We start from the raw sequence: 19466 nt of genomic DNA, 5'->3' as shown, positions 1-19466 counted from the left end.
TTTCCAAACCAATATCTAGCCTCCGGGAGATCAATCCAAACTAATCATAGTAGTAGGAACACTTCCGAGGCCTATAACTAAGTTCCCGGGGTCAAAACATGCAAACGGGGTGAAAACTGGGCAAGGGCTGTGGCCCTAACACTTTGGGCCGTGGCCCCCAGAATTTCCTGAAGCAAGGGCTGCAACGCCCTTCATCAAGGGTCGCGACGTCCAGCAGGTTCAGAACTCCCACCTGCTTCTTCAAAGCAGGGCCGCGGCACCCCAAGAACAGGGCTGCGGCCCCCAACTCTGGGCCATTCCCAAACGTGTTTTTAACACTCCAAAGCCTCAAAAATCATACCTAAACATTCCCCAATCATCAAAACAAAGTTCCCAAGCTTCCCAATGCTCCAAAACCCTCAAAACCCAAGGTTCGAACAAACTGAAAACTCAACAATTTACAAAATCTAATTCAAAGCTTAGAAACTCGAAAAACTCAAAACTTAAACTTCGATTACCTTCGATTGGGTTGTTTTCCGTCAAATCCTTTGGTTAAGAAGCTTCTAATATTTCCTAGGATCGCTATGCCTCGATCCTCGCTTGATTCCAACTCCTAGAACTCGAGATTTCTTCGAAAAGGCTCAAACGGTAAAACGAACTAACGAAAGGGAGAACGAGAGGTTTTCTAACGTACGTTCTATCTGATAAGCTACTTCAAGCTTAAGTAACCTCAAATAAAACCTAGTGCTTGGGGTCCCGAAAACACCCCCGAGGACATTATAGTCAAAACCTCCGAAATTTCCTCCTGATCTCAAATATTCCTAATTTATCATCAAATAAACATTCCTATTACCCCAAAATTGACCCCGTTATGAAAAAACCGCTAATCCATTATATATGACTGTCTCATGCCGAATAGCTCGAATATATCTCCATAATAATGGAATCTCATTCACAGATCACATTATGCACCCAAATTCACAAATATACCCTTAATGGGCCAAATTATCAAAATATCATAATATTCAAATGTGGACCCACATGCACGCATGTAATATCATATCATAATATAATTCACATATACATGCATATTATCAATTAATGGCATAATTAAGCAAGTATGGCCCTCCCGGCCTACTAATCTGCCATTAAACCACGTCGAAGAATTCGGGGCATTACAACCATGGTGGCGTTGTTCAAAATTAGATGATAGTCTTTCTCCGAGGGTATAAGATCGCCTTGTCCTAGTGAATATAGCTGCGCAAAGAGCGAACTCAGTCAGAATCTTTAAAAAAAATTAAATATATATTTTTTATACAATGCAAAAGTGATAAAAAGAATGAAAACAATAGAAAAAAGCGTGATTCTCATGTTCTCTCTCTTCCATGGCGAGGAGGCGAAAAGCTGGGTAGAAGCTAGCAAAACCAGTCATTGAATCGAAGCTCCCTTCATCCAATGGAGAAGATATTGAGCAGGAGCAGTTTGTGCAAGAAGTCATTAAGGAATTGGGTTTTACAGAAGAGCAAGAGCTTGATGCTAGAGATCTTTCCAAGATTCAGCCAAGGAAACTTGGGCTAAGTTTCGGGAAGCTCTTCCGTCACATGGGTGTACGAAGCTTCATTACTCGAAGACTTATCAGAAGGATGGTCAGATAATTGCGAAACTGGATATGGAGGAGATAGAAGTGGAAGCCTCATACTGGAAATCAGCATTGATATGTGTGGTGATTGGTGCTAACCCGCCACTTGCAGTTTTTGAAGGGTTTATCAAATGAATTTGGGCAAAGCTTGGTATTGAGAGTGTGGCCCGAATGAATGCCGGGTTTACAATGGTGAAGTTTTGAGATGAAGCAACGCGTGATCTGATTTTGGAATCAGGTGTGGTTCATTTTGACAAGAAACCAGTTGTTCTCCGTCCATGGACTACTAATATTGAGTCCTTGAAGTCTATTAAATCAGTGCCTGTGTGGATCCGATTACCTAATCTAGGATTGCAATATTGGGGAGTGAATTTTTTGAGTGCACTTGTTAGCACAATAGGTAAGCCTATAATGATTGACAAGATAACCAAGGATCAATCTATGATAAAATTTGCTCGTATCTTAGTTAAGATGGAAATAACAGATTCTCTTCCTAAATACATCAATTATTTCAATGAGAAGGGTCAAGTTATGGAACAACTTATAGACTATGAATGGCTGCCAACAAAATGTACTAATTGTAAGAAACTGGGACACTTAGTAACATCTTGCAAGTATGTTCCTGAAGTAGTCTAGAGGCAGAAAGAATCGAAGAATAAGGAAGCGACTGACCCTTCTGAGGCAGTGAAACCTGTAAGTCCGAATGCCTCTGGTTCAATTCAACAATTAAATTCTGCTGAATTAGTTTCTATCCAACCATCTGCTGATCCAGTAGAGCCCCATTGGGTCTCTCCGAAAACAACTAGAGTTAAAAGGCAAGGTGTCCAGATTTTTGTTAAGCAGGCTATGAACCCTTTTAGTGTGCTCCAGGAGCAACAGAGACCATTGGCTATCTCAACCAAACCAGACCCGAATGGATTGCTGCAACATAATGAGCTGGAATGTTAGAGGGTTGAATAGATTGAATAAATAGATGGTGGTACTTGATATCTGTAGATTGAATAAAGTTGGGATTGGGGCTCTACTTGAATCTAAAATCAAGGGAGTGAAAATAAAGGAAGTTGTGAGTTATACTTTTGTTGGTTGGGAGTATTATAGTAGTGAGATCTTGGAGGGTAGAATTTTATTGATTTGGAAAGCTAATTTGGTGCATATTGAAGTGATCCAGGAAAGTGCCCAATTATTACACTGTAAAGTTAGAATCTGCAATAAACCTGATTTTTGTCTAACAATTGTGTATGGTTCTAATTGTTTGGAGACTAGGAGATCTTTATGGCGTGATTTTTCCCATTTTCAATGGCCTATAAAATCTTGGATCATTCTAGGGGATTTTAATGCTGTTTTTGCTCTGGATGACAGATTGGGAGGCAGACCTATCACAATGAAAGAAATGGAGGATGCTAGACAGTGGCTTGATCTTGGCTTGGTTGATGAAATGAAGATTATGGGGTCCTTTTACACTTGGTCTAACAATCAAGAAGGGGGGGCTCGTATTTTCTCCAAGTTGGATAGGGTTTTTGTTAATGAAGCCTGGTTTGATTCTTATCCGTTAGTTACTGCTTATTCTCAATGGGAGGTCATTTCATATCATTCTTTTATTCTTCTTAAACATCTTCCTGCTCTGAGATTGGGGGTGAAGCCTTTTCATTTTTATAACATGTGGGTCTCTCATCCTCAATTTAGGGAGACGGTCTTGGCTAACTGGTCTAAATAGTTACTGTATAAGGGTAGTGGTTTAGAGCAGATTAGCTGGAAACTTACCTATCTTAAGCATGTCTTGAAGGCGTTTAACTGGAAGGTAATGGGGGATGTTGCCTGTAATTATGAGAGAAGTAAAAGGTTATATCAACAGGCCCATTCTAATTGTTTTGCTGATCCGACTAATAGCAGATTGTGTAATGAGGATCGAGAAGCTTTTTTGGATTTTAAAAGGCAGGAGAGATTGTATGCTAGTTTCCTCTACCAAAAGAGCAAAATAGCCTAGTTGCATTTTGGATATGACAATTCTTCGTTTTTTCATGCTAGTTTAAAGAAGAGGAAATTAGCTAATAGTTTTGTGTCCTATGTTACTGATGAAGGGCAGGTTGTGGATGATTATACTAAAGTTACAAGTCATTTTATTCAGCATTTTAAGAGTTTTTTGGGTGCAGCTAGTAAGGCTTCGGGTAAAATTGATTCTCAAGCTATTGGGTATGGCTCAGTGTTGAGTAGTGAAGCTCAGTTGGGTTTGATCAAACCGTTCTCTGCTCATGAAGTTAAAGCGGCTATGTTTAGCATTCACTCAATTAAAAGCCCATGTCCGGATGGTTATGGGGCGGGTTTTTTCAAAACGTTATGGAAGGATATTGGAAGGGAAATATCTCTGGGTGTCCTTGAGTTTTTTTACTCAGTTTGCATTCCTCAGACTCTAAATAAAACACTCATTTCTCTTATTCCTAAAGTGGATCATCCCATTAATGCAACTGATTTTAGGCCTATTGCTTGTTGCACTACCATTTACAAATGCATATCCAAAATGTTGTGCAATAGGCTTAACTCTGTTCTTCCTTTACTGATTAATCAGAATCAGGGGGCTTCTATCAAGCATCGATCACTTGCTCATAATGTTCTCATCCTTCAAGACTTGCTTAAGGGGTACAATAGGAAAAATATTTCCCCTCGGTGTCTTATGAAGATTGATATTAGTAAGGCGTATGACTCAATTGACTAGGATTTCTTGGAAAATCTTCTATATGCTCTTTGTTTCCCGATGAGATTTATTAGGTGGGTTATGGTTTGTCTTTGGGGTTCATCCTATTCTTTAGTGATGAATGGTAGCATTCAACGTCATTTTCAAGGAGCAAAAGGACTCAGGCAAGGAGACCCAATATCGCCTTTACTCTTTGTTATTGTGATGGATTATCTTACTCGTTTACTGTTAAAGGCTTCTATGGAGAAAGATTTCAGATTTCACCCGTTATGTAAGTCTCTAATGCTTGTTAGTCTTTGTTTTGCAAACGATCTCATATTTTTTTGCAAAGCCAATCCAAAGTCAGTCATGATACTTCATCAAGCTTTTAATGAATTTACTTTTTCTTCAGGCCTCTCTATCAATCAAAGCAAATCTCGAATTTATATTGGAGAGCTAGCTGCTGGTGACAAAGCTCCCCTATTGTTGTGTTATGATTTGATTGAAGGGCGATTTCCTTTGAAATATTTGGGTGTCCCTTTGAGACCTACTAAATGGAGGGCTACTGACTACGACATTATTCTTAAGAAAATGAGAATTCGTCTGAATGGTTGGGAAAGTCGCCATTTATCATATGCAGGTCGGGTCCAGTTGGTGCATTCTGTATTATTGGGGATTCATTCTTACTGGATGAATATCTTTCTGTTACCTCATAGTGTAATCAGAGATATAGACTGTCTTTGTAAGAAATTCCTTTGGGGTGAGAAGGGCAATAGAAGCAAATTTCATCTTATCTCTTGGGAGCATGTCTGTCGGCCGAAGTGTTTTGGTGGTTTGGGTTTTCAGGAGGGTCCTACTTGGAATAAGATTCTGTTAGCTAAATTCATCTGGGCTATTTCCTCCAAGCAAGACATTCTATGGGTAAAATGGGTCAATTGTATTTACTTAAAAGGATATTCAATCTGGGATTATCTGTTAAAGCAAGATACTAGTTGGTATTGGAGGAAGCTTATCAAGTTTTGTCAATCCCTGTCCAGATCTGATTTGGAGGCTGCAGTTGTGAATGGGAAACTTCAGCTGGGTAAACTTTACTTCTTTGTGCTTCCTGGCAATTTGGTGTTCTATGAGAAGGCTGTTTGGTGTAGGCTTTTGGTTCCTAAGCATAGATTTATCTCGTGGCTAGCTGTGAACCAGAAGCTCCTCACAAGGGATTTACTTCATCACTGTCATTTGCCTATCCCATCTTTATGTTGCCCTGTCTGTTCTCAAGTAGATGAAAGTCACTCTCATCTATTTTTTGAGTGTCCTTTCTCCAGGAGAGTAATGCAGGCTGTCTATGGGTGGCTGGGAGGGGCTACTTGGCCTGGTCAGTTTGCGGTTTGGTCTCATTGGTTGTCTATGCCTCGCACTGGTTGGATTTCATTGGTGGATACTGCATCTTTTGCGGCTAATGTGTATTTCATTGGGCTGAATAGGGACCATTGCTGGGTAGAGAAGAGCTGTTTTTCTGTTTCTAATATTGATAACTTGATTAGATTTTCGGTTAAGGCTAGAGTGCAGAACCTAATAGATCGCCATTGTACTATTAGAGAGAGACAAATGTTAGATTTTGTCAGCAATTTGTAACTTGAGGTGGATTGTCTCCAACCTTTGTTGGTTGTATCTAGTTTGTTTGATCAATATAAATATCCTTTTTGATAAAAAAAAAAGTGATAAAAGTTCACGTGTTGAATTCACAAAGATAAAAGACTTATAAGGACGGTTGAAGTATTGATGGTCGCAGTTCTTGAACCCATTTGACATAAAGAATAAATATTTACAGTCATTTGGGTGGCTGGGAAGGTCGATGACAGAGGCAGAGTTTGGGAAATGAGTGAGGTAATAAAATATGTCACCTTGCCCTTTCTGGTTGGGACTTGCTTTGAGGCAGAAGAAGTACATGATGTCTACTGGAGTGGGGACCTCCCACTCATGCCTTAGAAACAAATATTTTATCCCCGCCAAAAGCCTGTATGAGTTTGGGGGGAGCTGGAAAGGAGCCAGTTTGACGTAGTTCAAAAAGTCTACGAAATACTGGTCCGGTGGGAGGACAGCACTGACTTTCAGGTGCTCATCACTCCAACCCCCATAGTTGTCTTGGAGAGGGGTCCAACTCCGTTCTCCCTCAAATGCGGGTTGGGCGACAAGACCGTCAGCTCCTATCTCAATCCTGTGACTTAGCATAATCTTGTTCACTTTCTCCTGAGTTGTTATCCGAGAGACTATATGCTCGGCCTCAAAGAATGCATTGGGGTCGACTACATTCTCTCTCTCCACCACAAGACCAAAGTGAGGGATGGGAGAATCAGAGGCGATCTGCTTGCCTTTATTTTTGTTTTGAGCAGAGGAGCTCACAACATTTTTCTTTGCGGGTGCCATGATTCAGATTGCCTAACGACAGAGTGGCCTATTATTGGGAGATCTAAGATGGTTTCTACTTACAGTTGTAGAGGTACAGAAGATTAAAGATTTAATTGGTTTACTTTTGAGATTTGAAAGATTATACGAACTAAGCTTTGCCCTAGCCTCAACGCGTGGTCCTAGGCCACGCGCCTTGGTTTCTTAAAATTCCTAGATACTTTGGGATTCGCATGTGAGATCCGTCAGACCCACTACTTTACTTTTTAAAGTGATTTAATGCAAAACTGCCTAAGGAATCGTAACCTTTAAGCTACCTAGGATTAAACCTAAAACCCCTTTCAGTTTCCACACCCCAAACAGGTATACAAACCGATTCACCATTAGAATTTTCTCAGAAAAATCCAGAAAATATGCCCAGTTTTGAGAATACCTTACTTCTAAATGAATCTGATTTCATTTATCTAGACTAAATCAAATCATATTTCCTATTTACACTCAGACGTAATCTAGATGGTATTGAGCAATGAGCATTTTTCAAAGTAAAAAAAAAATCACTGGAAAATAAAGAATCAAAAAATTCAAACCAGGTGAAGAAATACTTACATATTATATGCTCGTTCAAGGAAGATATTGATACGTCCAGAGGAAAGTTCTTTGAAAACTTCTGAAAGTATGAAAGCCGATGGAGGGTTTTTGAGAGATTCTGGAGAAGAAAAAGGGAAACTTGGGTTTTTGAAAAGGAAATTTTTTGAATGCAAAGGTGGTGACGTTTCAAGACTGATCATCCTATTTATTCATAAATTACGGAAACTAATCCGAGCCATTTGATTGGGTTAGTTTGAGATCCGAAGGCCAAGATTAAATGAACCATACGGTGGCAAACAATTGACAATATAGTTGTCTTAGTCCTCAAAACCCGAGCGGACGCAAATTGCAGGAAGCCACATGTCCAATACTTGAGTAGTGGGCAGTCACGATTTTATTTGGCATAAGTCTAAAAGCCCCTACTATGCATGTCAGAGAGTGACGACATCAAGCACGAGTAGGAGCTTGGGGGGAAAATGTTGTACCCTAAAATTAGCACGAGTTCAATTACTCAGCTCGGGTACATCTGGAAGATGAATGCGTGGAAAAATAGCCAAGTAGAATATCTGGCTAATAGTGATGTGAACAGTCCGATTTTGGGGGTTCGACAGCACGATACATCCAACTTTGGGCGTTCTGAGTTTACTACGAGATAGGGTTCAGATATTCATAAAACACGAGCTCGTGTGAGACATTCAACTCGTGAGAACCTAGACAGAGCGCATATTGAAGGATCCTAAGAGACTCGGAGACTCTTTATACGCTCATTAATGTCCAGGTTGTATCACATATCTATCATTTACTATTCGAGATAGCAGGAGTATGTTTATTCTGTTATCAAATCATATCCCAATGTAAATGGGAATAATTTGTACTAATTATATACCATATTTATTCACGCGGTTACCCAAACATGTCCATGGAATTCTCAGTAAATACTAGGAATATTGGACAAGGAAAGCGGACGACTATTTTTGTATTACCAAAACTCTGCAGAAATTGAGAGAGAAAAGTTGTTATCCCAAAATTTGAAAATGATGATATGGCAATAGAATTGACAAGTGGCATGGAATAGTTGGGTGATCTAGCTTAGCAGTAGCCCAATACATCAGTGAAGAGTTTGGACTGCTTGAGAGATGTCATAACCAAGCCAAGTGCACCCGAGGAGAGTACTTGGGCTAGGGTGTGCCTGATCGGACCTTGGTCCAAGGAAAACACTCCAAAGGATGTGATCGGACCTTGGTCTGAAGAGAAGCCCCAAGAGGTCCGGTCGGACCCTAGTCCGAGGAGTCCAAGTGGTGTGCTCGGACCTTAATCCGAGGAAAGCCCTAAGAGATGGGGTCGGACCCTAGTCCGAGGAGAAGCCACAAGAGGTCTGGTCGGACCTTAGTCCGAGGAAAGCCCTAAGAGGTGTGGCTCGGACCTTGATCCGAGGAGAGCCAAGGAAGGTGTGGCTTGGACCTTAGTCCGAGGAGAGCCAAGAAGATGTTGCTCGGACCTTAGTCCGAGGAGAGCCAAGGAAAGTGTGGCTCGAACCTTGATCCGAGGAGAACCAAGGAGGGTGTGGTCGGATCTTGGTCCGAGGAGAGTCTAAGGGGTATGGTCCATATGCATGTGTCCAGCATGCATATGTCCGACCAGCACTTGTGTGTGTCCAGCATGCATGCGTTCAACCAAAAGAAGATATTCATCAAATAAATGGATCAGACTACGTCAAATTCCTAGAAACGGCTTCAACAAGAATCGGTTTGGGCACGCGCGGGAGTCTCATTTTTCGCTCAAATTGAGGATTATGTTGTATTTTGAATATTTTGTGTAATTTAAATATAATATGAGTAATAGAATATCCCGATACTAGGGGGATATCAGTTTCTGATCCCAACCCTATAAATAGAGGGTTGATGGGATCAGAAAAGGACTTTTTGGCAATTTGAAATTTGGTCTGAGTTTCTAGAGAGAGAAAGTGCATTTTCCTTGAGAGAGAACCCTTTTTGTATTCTAAGAATTTACACTGAAGAAACTCATTTGACACTGGTTCATCTGATCTTGAGTGTAGATAAATAATCAAATCTCTAAGTGGATTAGGCTATTACCGACTGATCGGGGCTGAACCACTATAAAAATCTTGTGTGTTATTTACTTTCTTTGATAAAACTGTCTGTGTCATTTAAATTCTCTTGAAGGTTTATCGTTTTTGACGTTCTCACGTCGTTGGCTAAAAACACAGTCAACATTTTGGTGCTTTCATTGAGAGCCTGAAGAGAAGAATAGACAGTCCCTGAAGCAATATGGCGCCTAAGAACACCACTGCCGCCTCCAAGAAGACGGGCTCCTTTAAGGAGCATGCTAGATCAGAGGGTCCCAGCGTTCAAGATCGTGAAACTGAGCCTAGAGTCGTGCTCGAGGACGTAGCTCCAGAAGTTGAAGAGCTCCAGGAAGCCATGAGCGCATTCCAGGAGGAGATGGCTCAGCTCAACGCCAGGCAGGAGGCATTCGCTGAGGAAATGGCTAGGCAGAATGCTACATTTGAGCAGCAGAAATGGGAGATGGATGCTAGGAGTGAGGAGATCCGTTGATAGCAGGAGGAGGCCGACAGGCGACATCGCGAAGCTGCACTCGCTCTGGAGGCAGCTACGCAGCTGACCCGAGCCAATGCCCAGGTTGCACCTGGGGTGGCAGCCACCACAGAGGCAAGGACCACAGAAGCTGGTCGTAAGAAAACTAATAGACCAGGCAGGGGTGGTAGTAACTCACCTGGTCATGAAGAGGACGAAGCCCGATCGCGCACTGCCTCAACTCAAAGGGGGAACTCCAAAACCCCCTCAAGGAGCCACCGATCAGAGACTTCTAGGTCAGGGAGTCACAAGTCAGGCAGCAAGAAAATACCTCCTGAGCAGGAGCACAATAAAGCTCCTCGTGGCAATGAGACTTCCCACTTCAAAGATGGGCATGGGCGTGATGAAGCTGACAGTCATCACACTGACCATTCTAAGGAGAAGAATAATAATAACCATCGAGGAGGGGAAGATCGACCAGCTCAAACAGGGAGGCCACCAAGGCATCCCAACTAGCGCAATGGCAAGGAGCACGTTCCACCCAGCAAACCATCCGAGAAGACTCGGAGTACGGTGTTCGATCGTTTGGGAAAGCACACTGCTTAGAAGGACCTGAGGGACGTCATTGATGATAGAAGGGCAAGAGCCAATCCATCCTACCAGTCGAGTAGAAATACTCGATGATGGTTTGCCGAATAGGAACACCCGACCAGGCGGTCCCGAAGGTGAGTCCCCGGCAGTGGCCCCAGGCATCCAAGCCCAGCTTGATGCTTTGACAGAAACAGTTCAGAGTTTGTCAAAACAGCCAGCTGCGATTGATCCGGTAGACCACATAAGTGGCAGCCCTTTTTGTGCTCGAATTAGAGCAGCTCAACCACCAGAGAAATACAAAGCACCGGTACTGCCAGTTTATACAGAAAAGGCAGACCCAGTAAGACACCTTGGGAAGTTTGAAGATCAGATGGAGCTGCTCGGGGTGAGTGATGACTACCGCTGCAGAGTCTTCCCCACCACATTGTCAGACACTGCCCAGGAGTGGTACTGTAAATTCAAACTAGACTCCATCACCTCTTGGGAGAGTTTTAGGAAGGAGCTTTGTAGGCAGTTTAGTACTGCCCGAACCCCTCCTGTTTATGCCAATCACTTGGTGGATATTAGGCAGGGTAAAGACGAGTCTCTCAAGAACTACATTCAAAGGTTCATGAGAGAAGCTAACCGAGCTACGGCGATTGGAGATGAGGGGAAGATGGTGGCAATTTGTTCCGGCATTATCTATTGAAGTCCTTTGTGGGACAGCATCCATCGCCATCCAATTTCAACTTTACAACAGTTTTTAAACCGGGCAGATAAGTATATGAAGTTGGATGATGCAATTGAGAAGGGAGACAATGGATTGAACAATCCGAGCAGGTCGAATGATCCCCCCAAGAATGGTGGGAATGATCATAATGGCCGTAAGAAACGTGGGAATAACGGGTCTGACCGCCACAATGAAAAGAAGGCTAAGTCGGGACCAAACGAAAAGCCAACGAAGTATGAACCTCGATTCACCAACTACACCACTCTATCGGCGAGCCGAGCGGAGATCTATTTGGCTAGTCATCAAGAGGTCCCTTACCGGAAACCCCCACCAATCAAGAAGGAGATGAGTAAGAGAGATATGAACAAATTCTGTTGCTTCCATGGAGACTATGGTCATGACACGAATGAGTGTAATCATCTCAAAGATGAGATAGAGTTTCTCCTCCAGTCGGGGAAGCTAAAAAATTACCGAGCAGAGAAGACCCAAGGAGAGGGGAGCAACAATAATCATGGGTTCAACCGGCAACGGTCCCCACCTTTGCAACTCGAACCTGTGGACTTCACACTAGATACTATATGTGGAGGACCACATCTTGCTGGAGACAGCAACAAGGCGAGGGAGAGGTATGCTCGCACCCTTAGTCATGAGTTGGGCGCGGCATCCACCTCTGAAGTTATGACGGTGGAGGAACGACCAATAAGGAACCCAAGATATGAAAGCGAGTCCCTCACTTTCACTGAAGAAGATGCTAAACACGTGAGGTATCCTCACAATGACCCTCTTGTTGTGACAGTCCAAATTGCTAATATGAAGGTGAAGAGATGTCTGGTCGATACAGGGAGCTCTGTAAACATTATTTATAAGTCCTCCTTCGAGAAAATGAAGCTATTTGTCAATGACTTGAAGCCGTGCTATCAAGTCATTTATGGTTTTACTGGAGAAGGATTGTCACCAGCTGGGAAAATCAAGCTCCCAGTCACGACGGGGGAAGCCCCCAAGCATGAAACCGTAATGACTGAGTTTTTGATTGTTGACTGCCCGTCCGCTTACAATGTGGTTATTGGTCGACCACTACTCACCAACTTGCATACGGTAGTTTCAATCTGGCACCTTTCCATGAAGTTCCCGACCAGTGCTGGCATAGGCTGTGTCCAAGGAGACCAAAGGGAAGCTAGGGAGTGCTACAATGCCTCGGTAGCTAAGGCAAAGAAAGGGGCCAAGGAGAACAACATGATTGTATGTGTTGAGAGAGAGGAGGTGGACAAGATGGATGTCGACCAGAGTCTTGCAGTTGTAACCGATGAAGAGATGTTAGAGGAGTTTGGCCAAGAGAGCACTCTTGGTTTAGAAGAGCACAAGACCCCATCCGGTGATGAAGTCACCAAATAGGGCGTTGCCCAAAGCGAGGGAAGGGACTTCGATCCTCGCTTTGGGGATTATGAAAGTGATGTGGGACTGTCCGAGGAACTAGAGGAGGTCCTTATAGATGAGAATGACCCGACGAGAGGTGTCAAAATTGGAAAAAAGTTGAAAGCAGAAGTGAGAGCACAGCTGATAGAATTCTTGCGAAGGAATCAAGATGTCTTCGCCTGGTCACACAAGGATATGGTGGGTATCTCACCAACTGTGATCAGCCACGTGCTCAACGTGGATGAAAGTTATCCAACAGTGCAACAGAAGAGGAGATTGCTTGACAAGGATCGAGCAAAAGCTCTTAAGGAGGAGGTAGAGCGATTAAAGGAGAATGGGTTTATCAGGGAAGCATACTACCCTACCTGGGTTTCAAATCCAGTGTTGGTGCCCAAACCCAATCGAAAGTGGAGGACTTGTGTAGATTTTACTGATCTGAACAAAGCATGCCCAAAGGATTGCTTTCCTTTACCAAGAATAGACCAGTTGGTAGATGCAACCTCTGGTCATGAGACCTTGTCCTTCATGGACGCATATTCGGGGTATAACCAGATCAGCATGCATCCTCCTGATGAAGAGCACATCAGCTTCCGAACAGATATAGGGTTGTACTGCTATAGAGTCATGCCCTTCGGATTGAAGAATGCAGGAGCTACCTATCAATGCTTGGTGAATGGTATGTTTCGTGACTTAATCGGCAAAAGCATGGAGGTGTACGTAGACGATATGCTGGTGAAGTCAAAGGAAGCAGAAGGACACGTGCGAGACTTAGAGGAGTGCTTCGCAATACTGAGAAAGTACAGCATGAAGTTAAATCCCCTCAAGTGCTCATTTGGAGTGGGTTCTGGAAAATTTCTTGGGTTTATTATGAACTCCCGAGGAATAGAGGCAAACCCAGAGAAGATCAAGGCCCTCGTTGAAATGAAGTCTCCAGCTAGAATAAAGGATGTGCAAAGCTTGACTGGGCGGATTGCAGCTCTAAGCAGGTTCGTTTCGAAATCAACGGACAAGTGCGTCCCATTTTTTAACCTGCTTAGAGGAGGCAAGAAGTTTGAGTGGACTGCATAATGTGAACAAGCTTTCCAGGCCATAAAGGAACATTTGGCCCAACCTCCTGTTCTTTCTAAGCCAGTTGATGGAGAAGACCTATTTCTGTACCTAGCAGTTACGGAGCATGCTGTTAGTGCTGCCTTAGTACGAGAGGAGGATAGAGTGCAGCACCCGGTGTACTATGTTAGCAAGCGATTGATAGGAGCAGAGTCCCAGTGTCCCGTGATTGAGAAGTTGGCTTACTGCTTGGTACTTGCATCACGAAAATTGCGACCATACTTCCAGGCACACCCCATTAAGGTCCTTACTGACCAGCCTCTACGCCAAGTCTTACAGAAGTCGGAGTCGTCTGGTCGGCTACTTAAATGGGCGGTTGAGCTAGGCCAATTTGAAATCAAGTACCAGCCAAGGATTGCTATTAAAGGTCAAGCATTGGCAGATTTCATCGCTGAATGTACTGGGATCGCTGATGTTCCCGACCAGCAAGAGAGTGTTACTGGGCAGAAAGAATAAATTCCTACTTGGCAACTTTTTGTTGATGGGTCTTCGAATGAGCATCATTCAGGAGCTGGAATTATATTAGTCACACCAGAGAAGCACTGAATTCATTGTGCACTGAGATTCGGATTTAATGCTTCTAACAATGAGGCGGAATATGAGGCCCTCCTAGCAAGCTTGCGACTGGCTAGAGATGTACGTGCCCAGTCGGTGGAAGTAAATAGCGATTCCCAATTGGTGGTCTACCAAGTATTGGGGGAATATCAGGCAAGGGGCCTACGCATGGTGGCATACTTAAACAAGACCAAAGATTTGCTAGCACAGTTCGAGGAGTATACCATCAAGCTAGTACCACAAGAGCAGAATTCTAATGCAGATGCTCTAGCAAAGCTAGCTAGTGCAAAAGATGCCGAAACTCTGAATATAGTACCGGTAGAATACTTGGCGGAGCCGAGCATTGATAAACAAGAGGCCATGCCGATCATGATAGCCGACACCTGGATGACTCCCATCATTGCTTACCTTGAGCAAGGGACCCTCCCAGATGATCGTAATGAAGCAAGGAAGGTTATGAGGCAAGCTGCTAGGTACACCATGATGGATGGGGTGTTGTATAGAAAAGGGTATTCCCTACCTCTACTCAGGTGCATAACACCCGACCAGTCAGAATTTATTAGCTGAGGTGCATGAAGGGTTCTGTGGAGATCATGCTGGGGGGCAGAGTCTATCTAAAAAGATCTTGAGGCAAGGATTTTTCTGGCCTGCCATGAACGAGGACTCTATGGAATACGTGAAGAGGTGTGACAAATGCCAAAGATTTTCTAAAGTGCCCAGAGTGCCCCCAAATTTCTTGAAGCAAATGCAAAGTCCATGGCCTTTTGCAGTGTGGGGTATTGATCTGATCGGGAAGTTGCCCAAAGGAAAAGGAGGAGTACAGTTTGCGGTGGTTGCAGTAGATTATTTCACTAAGTGGACTGAGGTCGAACCATTAGCCACGATCACATCGAAGAAAGTATTGGACTTTGTGGTTAAGAACATAATATGTCGCTATGGTCTGCCTAAGAAGATAGTGTCTGACAACGGCACCTAATTTGACAGCGACATATTTACTGATTTTTGCACTCGGCATGGCATCACAAAAAGTTTCTCCTTGGTAGCCCATCCACAAGCCAATGGGCAGGTTGAAGCAATAAACAAGACATTGAAGGACACTCTGAAAAAGCGCCTGGAGTAAGCTAAGGGTGCTTGGGCGGAAGAATTAACAGAAGTCCTTTGGTCGTACAGGACTACTGCTCGGACAGCAACTGGACATACCCCATTTTCTTTGGCATATGGGTATGAGGCCATGATACCTGTGGAGATAGACCCTCCATCTCATAGAAGGACCATGTACAACCAAGAGGAGAATCATCAGTTGCTAGCAGAATCCTTGGACTTCCTCGAGGAGAGAAGAGAGGAGGCAAACCTGAGAGTTGCTGCTCACCAGCAAAAAGTGGCGCGTTACTTCAATTCCAAAGTCCGAGATCGAAAGTTCCAGGTCGGAGATTTGGTCCTCAGAAAGGTATTTGTCAGAGACCCAGCAGCTGGTGTGCTAGGACCAAACTGGGAAGGACCATATCAAATTGAGCAAGTCTTGCCACCCGGCACCTACAAGCTAGATCGGTTAAATGGAGAGCTGATCAGGAATTACTGGAACGGCGAGCACTTGAGGAAATATTATCAATAAATACTGCTTACAGAGTAGTGGCTTTGTATCAAGTGCTTAACTTGTTATTTAAGTTTTTGTTTGTAGACTGGCTATTTGCTAACCAGTCATGTTATTTTGAACAATGTTATTTTGTTTGAAACTCGTTGTCATACACGTTTTGTCATTTATTATTACGAGTAATAAAAGAGATCACGCGCAGCGTGGTCGAATCTTGCTATAATTTTTGCATATGTGTTGATTATTCTTGCTTGGCAGTGTTCAACTGTCATTATGATTTAAACAAAACAGGTCTTCTAAAACTAAGTGTAAATATGTACCGGACAGTGTTCAACTGGTCGATATCATGAGATGAATGACCACGTTTAAATAATTGCATGTTTTTGTAGTGGTCAACTACTGAAATATGTTTGTATATTTTATGTGTTTCACGAGTAATAACTGCTCGGACAAATTCGGTCAAGTAGCAAGTGATCAACGATTTATCAACCCTCAATCACTTGGGGGGCACATAGAGTATACTGGTGTGTACTTCAACACAGGCAATAAGAGCACGAGCAAAGATATCTGTTTTTGGGCTGGCTTGTAAATTTGGAAGTCTAAAAAGGCCATTAAGCTAACTTGTTTGACAAAGCTTAAGTAACTTAGAATTTTTAAAATTTTAAGTTAGAAACAGATATTCGTGTAATAATAAAAGTTATGCTCATAAAAATTTAGAGCAATAAGAGCATGAGGAAGTATATTTAGTATGGACTTATGAAATGTTTAGAATTTCTAAGTTAGAAAACTAAATACTCATGTGAAATTTAAGGCATATAGGAACTTTACTATTCACAATAAAGACTTAAAAGTTTAAAGCTAGTCAAAAACGAAAAGTAAAGTGCAAGTGTCAAACTGCTCAATCACACGAGCAAAAGTATACAAAATAAAACAAACTATGATAAAAAACTAGTAAGACTACAACTAGTCATGCAGGTGTGCTCTAGCAGGATGAGGAGTCACTGGCGTGCTGCTCAGGTGGGTTGATCAACCCCCTCCTCGACTTCAGCTGCTCCTCTCGCTCGGAATGATAATGTAGAGGAGGCGGGTGTAGGGCCAGGAGGATTGGCAGCTTCCTCAGCAGCCCTTGCTTCACATCTAGCAAGCTCCTCTGCCTGAACCTCATTGGTGAAAAAATCGAGCTTGAGAGGTTTATTCATTTTCCATACCTGATAAAAGCAGTCGAAGCTAGCCTCCTCATAACGGGTTAAATCAGTCTCCTTCTCTTGTTTCAACTCTTCATTCTCGCTGATTAGTCCTTCATTCTCACGAGCTAACTCCTTGTTCTCAAGGGTCAACTTCTCCAGTTGAGCGGTCAAGGACTGGTTGGTTTGAACTTGCTGCTGATTCTCATCAGATAGTCTCCTAAGAGACTCATCCCGTTCAGCCACGGTCTTCTCTGCCTGCTCCAACTTGGATTTGGAGTCTTTTTCCAAGGCAGTTAGAGTCTCTACTTTAGCTTGGGCCTCCACGAGTTGATCATTTAGTACCTTGATCAAATCCTTGTAATCGACTGATCACTGCTGGGCGTGACCGAAGGTCATAAGCGTCTGCATGAAAAACGAAAAGTTACTACAAAGTATTAACGTAAGTAACAATCTATCATGTGGTAAAGTACTTACATTTGTCAGCTGAGCAATCCCTCTATCTAAGACAGCATCAACACTGAGTCGAGGAAAAGATTCAAAGCCTTGAATTGTTGATGAGTCATGAAGGGTCTGATCAGCTGCCCCCCTGAGCTTGATATCAGCAGCTCGGAGTGCCTCGCTTGGGCCAGGCGGGCCTGGGGGAGTTAGGCTCGCTGATGGAGGAAGTGACGAAGGAGTTAGTGGTGGGAGTGTAGTCGACCCCTCGGGTTGTCTCCCTCGGCTGGGCGGCACTGCCTTCGGAATCTTCCTCGGGGGCGTGGAGCCACTTCCATCGCCAGCTTTCCTCTTTGAAGCAGAAGAAGCGATGCACTGCCTGAACATATCTGGATCTGCAAAAGAGGAAAACAAAAAATTGTTAGAAATATAAACATAATAAAATGTAGATAAGTATATTACTACTACAACTTTGTTAGTCTCGAATCACCAAGTTATCAAACGTATTCCTATGGTTACTAGACCTGAGTTGAGAATCTGGTCAATGAACTCGTCCTCGTCGTCCGAAGATGAGCTGAGTTCTCTCTCAATCTGGATGGCCTTTCCTTTCCCAGACCAAGCGGGAATAGCAGATCTGTGCTGAGGCTGAGGCTCCCTAATGACAAGGTCACCAGGTCTATGAGAAAGCGGAGACGGTCCAGGAGAAAACTGGTCAGTCACTATCTCCGTGCCCGCATTGGACTGATCAGTTGTGTTATTCTCCCCGGTGGTACTTTCCACTGCCATATCTTGGTCACACGGTATCAGGCCCACCATCTGAAGGTAGTCTACAGTGACCAATCTTTTCACGTCTTTCTCCTCAGTACTCATGCTGGCCAACGCCTCCGCTCGTTTGAACATCCCTTCAGTAGGCAAGGGTCGCTAGAATGGACCCGCATGTGTAAAGGCCAAGTTGTTGGCCTTAATGTCCGATGTGAGGAAATATTCTCTGTAATACTTCCCGGGGTTCGACTTGTGAGAGATACCACTAAGGTATGTAGTCCCCCTTTGCCTGTGGTAGAGGTGAAAGAAGCCTGTGTTGTTGTGGGTGGGATTGGTCCTGAAGTCAAATAAATAGTGCACCTCGTGAGGGGTGGGCTCGTCCCAACCTTGCATGAAGTAGAGAATATACAGTGCAGACAATGCCTGGATACCATTCGATGCGATCTGGAATGGGGAGACATTGAAATAATCTGCTATAGATTGGAAGTAGGGATGTAATGGGAGTGTCGCTCCTGCGTGGACATGATGCCTGGACCAAGCACAGTATGCTCCACCAAGCCTATTGGCTCTCTGATGAGAGCCCGGGCATATCACGTTCACCCCACTCAAACCCAAAGCTTCGATGTGTTTGTGGAACGACCCGGGATTAAGCTTTGAAGCTTGGGCAGTGAACCAGGAAGGTTCTTCTTCTCTCCCCTTCCGTGGTTTTTGAGTGGCCAAGTTCTGAATCACGGTGGAAAACTTCTGAGAGGGTGATCCTGAAGGAGTTGCAGTGCGGGCGTGACTGCGCTCCACCACCTTCTGCACCGCTCTGCGGGCAACTTGTGGATCTTGGTCCTGGGGAAGTCTATTAGATTTCTTCACCCTCATCGTCGACTGTGAAGCTTGTTGAAGAAACTGTTCCTCGTGGAGAAGGTACAAGGCTGAGCGGGGAAGGATCCGCTTGAAGCGATGAAGGCGATCCTCGGGAGTGCAACTGGTGGAAGATTTTGATGAGGAATCGCTGTTTTGAGGAGTCTCGATTGACTGCGGGATGGATGTATCGGAGTCCGTATGGTTGTCACCTCCCCTATAATCAGAGTGATTCATCTACAAAAATAAATAAAAAACGGGGAGGTGAGTAACCATACAGAGAAAATTCAACAAGAATAAAATTTATTTTTACACTTAGAAAAATTTATCTAAGTGGAAAAAGTATAGCATGCATGGAAAAAAGATTTTTAGTGCTTGAAGGTGCCTAAAAATATTTGAAATTTCCTAAGTGGATAAAATTGCCTAATACCAATGAAG

This window comes from Humulus lupulus, chromosome 2, assembly GCF_963169125.1.
Source record: "Humulus lupulus chromosome 2, drHumLupu1.1, whole genome shotgun sequence".
In the NCBI taxonomy this organism is placed as follows: Eukaryota; Viridiplantae; Streptophyta; class Magnoliopsida; order Rosales; family Cannabaceae; genus Humulus; species Humulus lupulus.
This window is presented reverse-complemented; position numbering follows the sequence as displayed.